We start from the raw sequence: 8,933 nt of genomic DNA, 5'->3' as shown, positions 1-8,933 counted from the left end.
CTATTCCCATGGCAAAATGATCCAACCAAACGATGGAATACGTCTATTCCAAGGAATGCTATTCCATTCCTGACCTATTCCATGAACCAAACATGCCATAAAAGTTTGAATTGAATATCTACAAACTTTCAAACTCTATGAAAGTCATGATTGAATACACCCCACTTAGAGAGAAATTTAAACCAAAAGTAATATTTATTTAGACTATCGCTTTTAGACTAAATATTTAGACTAGTGTTATTACAAAGTTGCAAACATTTATTTTAGTGACAATTATAATCATATTCTCATATATTATCTTGCATTTATATATTTTAAACAAATTCAACAATTACCTATGCAAGAACATCTCCTATATAATATTGCATTGATATACTTTGAAGTACTTATTTAAAAAAATAATTATTGGGTATTACCCCATTCGGGCAATGCGCGTAAAAAAAAAAAAAAAAAAAAACTTGTTTATTATAAGAGAAGGTACATGTTAGTCAAGCTCTTATAAACAGAAAATTCCAACAGATTGTACAATATGAGGAGCAATATTAATTTAACATTAGATCCAACCAAGGTAAAACTATACATAAAATCTTGAGAGTTGAGATAGCCAAGAATTATATATAGGATCATGTTTTTCTGCAATACGAAATCTAGAGAGTGAGTATGAAGAACATAACTGATGTACACACTGTCTTACAAGCTAAGGAATTGTATCCATATTTTGGGTTGTCACTTGAAAGCACCTGAAAATCAAAATCCAATTATATAGATAATTATGCTAACAGCAAAATGAATAGAAACATATCGGACCAAAAACAGCTAGAGGATCAAGATAATGCTAATTAGTTCACACAAAATATGTGTACCTTCTCACTAACACTTCCATTAACACCAGCATTTTTTGCAATCAACTTCAAAGGGTAACTCAATGCTCTTTTGACAATATCGGCTCCAACCTGTTACCGCATTTGATTCCATTAAAAGTACTTCCAACTAAATGTGATGTCCAAACAATAGCTCAGCCTCAGACGTTATACTCAAAACTGAGAAAAATGAAAAACAGAGACTTACCTTCTCCTCATCATTCTCAGAGCTCTCCTTAAGGGCATCAACTTTTGAAGAAAGCCTCAAAAGAGTGCATCCACCTCCAACAACAATGCCTTCTTCAACAGCAGCCTGAAAGTCATGGTATGAAATATCATTTAGCATTCATCTTACCAATATCCCAAGAATAAAAGCTATAACCAAAAGAGTTGGAAAAGCAACACCACTCACCTTTGTTGCATTTAAGGCATCTTCCACTCTAAGCTTCTTTTCTTTTAGTTCTATTTTAGTTTGTGCACCAACCTTCAATATGCAATTAAAACCAAACAATTTAGCACTAACTTGCTTATCAACACAAAATTTAGGATGATATAAATACTTCCAAGTTCTATTAAACTGAATGACAGCAACACCTCTTAATAATTTTTCAATTCTTTCGTTTAACTTTTCCTTCTCATAATCTTGCTCTGCAACCTGCTTGAAGAATCATATAAAATTATATTAAAGGACGCTGGCTAATAGATTATAATTTATAAATAACTGTATCCACCAACTGCATAAATGAAAAGCATCACCTCAATAAGGTTTTTAATTTGTGCAACACGCTTACTAACTTCTTCCTTGGTGCTGCCATCGCCAACAATTGTCGCAGAGTCCTTAGTTAGGACTACCTTGGCAGCATGACCAAGGACATCACTGTCAGCCTTGTCTAAGCTAAGGCCAACCTCTTCCCTAATTACAGTTCCTGCAGCAAGTAACCAAAACTTCACTGAGATGCAAAAAATATAGAATCCACACAGTGCACCAGGATACATAAGAAAGATATGCCAGAAATACCTCCAGTAACGATTGCTATATCATCAAGGTACTGGGATTTGCGTTCACCAAAACCAGGAGCTTTGAGAGCAGCAACCTTCAATGCACCCCTAAGTTTATTCACCACCAAGTTTGCAAGAGCTTCTTGTTCAATATCTTCAGCAATTATCAGAATGGGAAAACCACTTCTGATGGCACTTTCCAATACATTAATAAGATCCCTTGCATTTGTTATTTTTTTTGTCAACCAATAGTAACTGCACCAACATACTCATCATTACATATCAACAAACCATACTTCAGACATGCATTTAAACAATTAATGAACACTGAAGTTCAAAGAAAACCACTTACCTTACAGTTCTCATATTCAACAGCCACTTTCCCACTATCAGTTACAAAGTATGGTGAAATGTAACCTCTATCAAATTGCATTGTCTTACCAGCTTAGCACCTATGTTCTCCACAGGGTCCTCCAGCTCAACCTATAAGAGATTATCATAATCAGAGTTATTGCACTTAACTTACTTCAGAACCAAAAAAGGACAGAAATATATCTATGTCTACAATGTAGAAAATAATTGCACGCTTCCGAACCCGCCTTCTCCTAGTAGATTGGATTCCTTAAAATTTTGGGTGGCTATTGTGAGTTCCTTGAAGGTGAAACTACGTTCCACATTGCTCTTTTGCCCATTACTCTCACTATAATTCCCTATCAAAGAACCTCCTTTCCTCCTTTGATGTTCTGCACATATATATATATATATATATATATATATATATATATATAATTATTAACACATCCAGAAGATCATATCATAAAAGATGTTATTGTAAATCTAAAATATTCCATCATATAAATATACAATGAGTCAACAACACATATATAGAATGATAATCTATCGATCGAATACTTAATTATTGACGAACTAATACCTGATGAAGAAACATCTGATCCATGAAGCAGATCCTCATCATAATCCCTGATGGCTTCCTTACGGGAAGGGCTAATGCAAGGAAAACAATTCATCATATGTTCAAGCTTTAATTTAGTTTCTCTTTTTCTTTCTTTCACTGAATTATCAGAAGCACTCATAATTTATTGTGTGGGTCCACAACAAGGTGTGCATCATTATCCTCTAAGCAAGCAACTTTTTCCTAGAATAAATTGGACTAAAATGTAGTTAGTTAACTACAATACCACTATGTAAACTCCTATTATATTACTATCAGTAACTTACTTGCTTCAAGAGTTTGACTTGGGTTGGTTTCATGCCAAAATATGCATTTGACTCTAACAGTTCTGCAGTTCGTGAATCCGTGTCATCTAAAGTCATTATAATAAAAGGGATATCAGCTGAGTTTCACCTAATATTATTATAAAATAAAGACATCAGCAACCAATAAAAGCAATGTGTTTAATCCAAACATCTACCTTCATTAAAGGGAGAGATTCACATGTTTAGAGAAGAATAGCTTCCCTTTGTCATCCTTATCGAAGCAAGTAAACAACTAAACAATTGCAATATAGGTGAGGAAAATTAAAATTACATTCATCCCCATTAGAAATTGAAATAAAAAGAGGAGCAGGTAATATTTACGGTTTTCTGGCCATTTAAAAAAAATAATAGTAATAACAAGAGAGAGAATCAGTAACATATATAATATACTTCATTGAGTTAAGGTTAATGTTGAAGATATATTATTTCTAATAATTTGTTTAGCATGATGGTAGAGATCTCAAATGTTGGCCATTCATCCACCTAGGTATACATTTACATTGGAAAAGCGTCAAAAAACCAAAACATATTACAAAGCCTAGCTAACAAATAAATCTCAGATTACAGAAACTAACAAGTTGAGAAGAAATAACACATCTAAAGAGTGTCATAAAAATAGGTGTTCCTGCAATCCTCTAAAAATGTAGATTAAGAAATCAAAAGCAAATAGATGAAGAAAAGCATTACGTTAACTTTGTGGAATCAAAAATGGCACCAGCTTTATTTACACGTTCAATTGCAAACTTTTCAACTGCAAATCACATGAGAGTTTCAGGCCATTTACACTTGTGCAGAACAATAACAGGTATACCTGTATTAAAATAACGGAGACTAACCAAGTTGCTCAAGGCTGAAAAATTCATTTTCAGTACCATCACCCCATCCCAACAGTGCAAGATAATTTACCATAGCCTGAGGCAAATAACCCATCTCCTTGAACTATTAAAAGAAGAAAACAAAACAGCAATATCGTTCATCCTTCTTATGGGGACAAAAGGAGAGGATAAAATTTGCATGGTCGTCTTTGACACTATCACTTAACCAGAAATGAAAATCATATCTTAAATAGGGAAAAAAACACTAAATGATGTGTAAACCAATTACCTGACCCATTGAAGTTGCACCATGTCTTTTCGAAAGTTTGTTTCTATCTGGAGCAAGAATTAAAGAAACATGTGCAAAGGAAGGCATTGGAAAACCAAGGGCCTGCACCAGGTGACATTGAAGTTACAGCCACTTTGTCAACACAACAATAAAAACAAGGGACCAAAAACTAAGAAGCCCTAGATTCAATGTAACAATAAAGGGGAGGAACTATTAAGTAGCAAGTGGAGCAAGAGAAGATGAAGTACCTTATATATTAAAGCTTGTCTTAGAGTGTTGGGTAAATGATCTTATGCTCTGAAGCAACAAGAAAAGTGAAGAGTAGTAAATTTATGTAAATTGGAATGAGATTCAAAAAAGCAAGTTAATCATTTACCTTATAACATGTGAGATAGCCATAGTAGCATCATCAACAGTGACACAGAAATTGTATACAGGTTGTCCATTACTTCTCATGATAACAAAATCCCCAAGAGTGTCTAGATTCCAACTTACCTTCATGATTCCATCAAACAAAATTATAATCCACCATAGCAAGAATAAATCATCACTATGCACACACATACACCAAAGAAATGTATCTGTAGACTAACCTCGCAAGGCTCCTCTACCAAATTAGAAAAGCTTACCTTTCATTGGTATACAACAGACAAACAACCCTAATAAGTTAGGAATAATTATGTAAAATTAACATAGAACCCTAATAGGAAAATAACCCTAATAGAAGGCTCCCCCACTATGTAAAATTAACATAAAAACAACAGACCACCTACCCTTGCGACCAAACAAGCCTAATAAGTTACAAATCAAATTGATTCACCAACAATTGAGAGTAAAAATTCAAACATTGAGGAAGAGAACGAATAGCAACACAGAACACTTACCGGGGGGGGGGGAACGAGACGGAATATCTCCAGTATGTCAGTAACAAGCCACGAGTCAACATTGGCGGCCACCGCTAGAGACGAAGTGGTTGAGAGAGTTAGAGAGTGAGAGGTAGAGAGGCGGAGACGAGAAGACTCTGGCGATGAGCCGATGGTGGATTGGTGGCGATAGCAGTCTAGTCTAGGTTAAACTGTTAAAGACAGAGAAGCGATACCATTTGAGGTTATGAGTGAGAGGGATAAGTGGCGGAAATGAAATGGGGTTGAGGCCTGAGGGTTTCGAAAGAAAATAATAATAATAATAATAATAATAATAATAATAATAATAATAATAATAATAATAAAAAGTCTCGACTTATTTCCGGTCATCTTAGTAAAGCTAATCGGCATTTCCGACCACCATCGTAAATGTGGTCGAAAATTCCGATCATTTTTCGTCCGACTCAATTTTTGACGCAAAATTGAAAAAAAAAAAATCACTTTTTCCGACAATTTTTGTTGGTGGTCGGAAAAGTGGTCAGAAAACTAAAAAATTCCAACAGTGGATAAAGTAGGCAAATTATATCATGCACCGCGGTGCATGATCGATTATGCACCGAGGGTATGAAACGACGTCGTTTTATCATTAATTAAGGCGTGTTTCAGACGTCGCCGTTAACTGTTTCCGGACGGCTCATTTCTATCCTTCGTCGTTATTTTCTTATTTCGAATTCGTATTTCTTTCCTTTTCTCAGATTTGTCGTTCTTTCCTTCTTTTTTTTTCTTCAGATTCTTCGATCTTTTCCTTTTTTGATTCGTTCGAATTGCTATAGTTTTGGTATCGTTCGAATTATTGTCTTGTTCTCTGTATTCGGAAACATGAATGAAAGAGTAGTTACAAATAGGATTGATGAGATTGATTCGAATTCAAAGCTCGTTGATGAGAACAGTACAGTTTAGTAATTCCAGGTGTATATCATCTTATTATGTATTGCAGTTTTGTGTGATGTTGTTATTGTTTGAGTGTAATTGTTATATATGTTATGGTTTTTTTTTTTTGTGTTGCAGGTAAAGATGATATTCTGGTCGCTGGTGAGCCGATTGCATTTGATGTTCCGTGTACAAATTTTGGAGGTGATAATGAGTATATTCCAGGTATTAACTGTATTCATGTTCTTATTCATGTTCTTGTTCATGTTCTTATTTGAGTTATACATTTTTCAGGCTCATGATATTCAGCTTCATTTTAACATCACAGTAGTTTCGTTTATGGAACAATATAGTTTCAGTTTTAGTGACCTAAGGAATCAATTTATATTTTTTATTTTGTTGCAGATGATTTTGACCATTCGATTGCAGTTGATGGTACATCTGAACATGTTATTGTTGAAGAGTCATCTATTCCAGGTTATATGTTTAGTTCGATGCTTAACTGATTTTGAATTTGTTGTTTTTCAAAATAATGGTAGTTAGTTTCATTTTTAATGCACATTAGTTTCATTTTTAATGCATATTAGTTTCATTAGAATAACAATGTAGTATCTATAGTTTCATTAGAAATATTAAAGGTTTGTTTTAATAAAATCACAGATAATGAAGAATTATTGGGACTTTCTGTTGGATCAATAGAAGATGCATTTGATATGTACAATGATTATGCGTTTCGTATGGGATTTAGTGTTAGGAAGGGCAAACAATATTATGTTACTGGAACTTGGAATTTGAAGACGAAAATGTTTTGTTGTTCTAAGTCTGGTTTTAGAATAATACCAGATACTACTAATAAGTGTTTCTCAAAGATAGTTACTAGAACTGGATGTAATGCAATGTGTCAGTTTGATATAGATTCATATGGGAATTGGGTTGTTACTAAACATGTGAAGGAGCATAACCATGACCTGTGTCCGGCTTCATTAAGTTATATGCTTAGGTCGCATAGGAATGTGTCTGAGACTCAGTTGACATGTTTAAAAAACATGAAGATGAGTGGAGTCCCCTTATCGGATGGTATTCATTTTTTAAAACGTCAGTCATGAGGGTCACCGTTTGTTGGATTTACTTCTAGGGATGCTTATAACATGATATCTTCAGATTCGGTAAAGCATTTAGATGGTACTGATTCTAATAGTTTGATTGAGATATTTAGAAGGAGACAAATGGATGAATCTGATTTCTATTTTGAATTTGAACTTGATGAGGATGCAAGGTTGTGTAACTTTTTCTGGAGGGATGGACAAATGAAGGCTGATTATGATTTGTTTGGTGATTTGGTTGTACATGATACAACATACCGTACAAATAGGTATGATATGATATTTGCCCCTTTCGTAGGCATGAATCATCATTGCATGAATGTGATGTTTGGTTGTGGGTTTTTGCTCAATGAGAGGATAGAGTCGTTTGTCTGGTTGTTCAACGTATTTGTATGATCAATGGGTGGTAAGCATCCTCAAACAATAATGACTGATCAGTGTGCTACCATGGCTGCTGCAATCGCACAAGTATTTTCGAATTCAAATCATAGGCTTTGTATATGGTACATTGGGGAGAATTCGAAGAAGCACATAAAAGGTCTGAGAAATAAAAAGGGTTTCTTAGAGCTTTTCAATTTTCTGTTGAAGTACACTGAAATCGAAGCTAAATTTGAATTTTATTGGACTAGGTATTTTACTGATTTTTCACAATGATATTATATTAGTCTTTTATATTTTTGTTGAACTGTTTCTGTATTTTGATTGACAATACCTTATCTATTAAATGATATTACAGGTGTGATGAAATGATACTCTGTCAGTGTTTAATAGTTGATGATTGTATTTGTTTGTAGAGCTCAACTGGATTTATTCGGCATTCCCCATATCCTCTCTACTTAGAAATATGATCTTCAACTTAGAAATATACAGTATAGGTTTCAATTCATGTTCCATTTTTTTTTTCTTTATATTTTTTTCAGGATGATGACAGAATATGGGTGCCATAAAAATATTTGGTTAGATAAGCTCTATTCTAGTAGGGAGAAATGGTGTCCTGCATTTAGTAAAGACTATTTCTCTGGTGGTATTTTATCATCTCAAAGGAGTGAGTCTACGAATCATTCAATATCTAGAAGATTATCAAAAACAGCTGGGTTGTGTGATTTTTATAATTCATTTGTTAGTGTAGTTTCTGAGTGGAGAAGTAGGGAAAATGGTGAAAACGTGCGTTGTTTACAAGGGTTGGCCCCTGTGGCGATGAATTATCTGAAGCTCCTTTCACATGCTAGAGACATTTACACTATTGAGATATATTATCTTTTTGAGGAACAGTTTGTGAAAGGGACTTCATGCCATCAAGAATCTGTTGGGGAAAGTGGTAACGAGATAAAGTATCATGTGTGGCGTCCTGACGTTGATCTCATTCGTCACGAAGTCTGTTTCAAAGTGAATGATTTGGATATATCTTGTAGCTGTAAGTTGTTTTCAGAGATGGGCAATTTTATGCTCCCATTCTTTACGCATTTTTAATGTTCACTGTGTTGCAGCAATACTGGATAAGTACATTATCAAAAGATGGACCAAAAAAGTTATTGAAGATAGAATCATAAGCAGTGCTTATTCCTTCAAATGGGTAGGAAGTTTTAGCAGTTAGTTTTATCTAGTTAAGCAAATTGCAAGGCTCGGGAAGTGTGTGAAAATGCTTTTGAGAATGCTAGAAGGAAGGTTGAAGGTGAAATCGGTCCTCTTGTCATTGAAGATGGTGAACAACGGACAGCTAGTATAATTCAAAATCCAGCACGTAATAGGACGAAAGGTGAACGCAATAGGAGGCATATTAACACAATTGAAAAAAA

At 34.3% G+C, this 8,933-nt stretch overlaps 1 pseudogene; it reads right to left on the bottom strand.

Moving 5' to 3' along the window:
- Nucleotides 1-484: 484 nt before the first annotated feature.
- On the bottom strand, nucleotides 485-4,776 carry LOC109168203 (annotated as a pseudogene).
- Between the last annotated feature and the right edge of the window lie 4,157 nt (nucleotides 4,777-8,933).

This window comes from Ipomoea nil, unplaced genomic scaffold (genome assembly GCF_001879475.1).
Source record: "Ipomoea nil cultivar Tokyo-kokei standard unplaced genomic scaffold, Asagao_1.1 scaffold3195, whole genome shotgun sequence".
Lineage (NCBI taxonomy): Eukaryota > Viridiplantae > Streptophyta > Magnoliopsida > Solanales > Convolvulaceae > Ipomoea > Ipomoea nil.
This window is presented reverse-complemented; position numbering and strand designations above follow the sequence as displayed.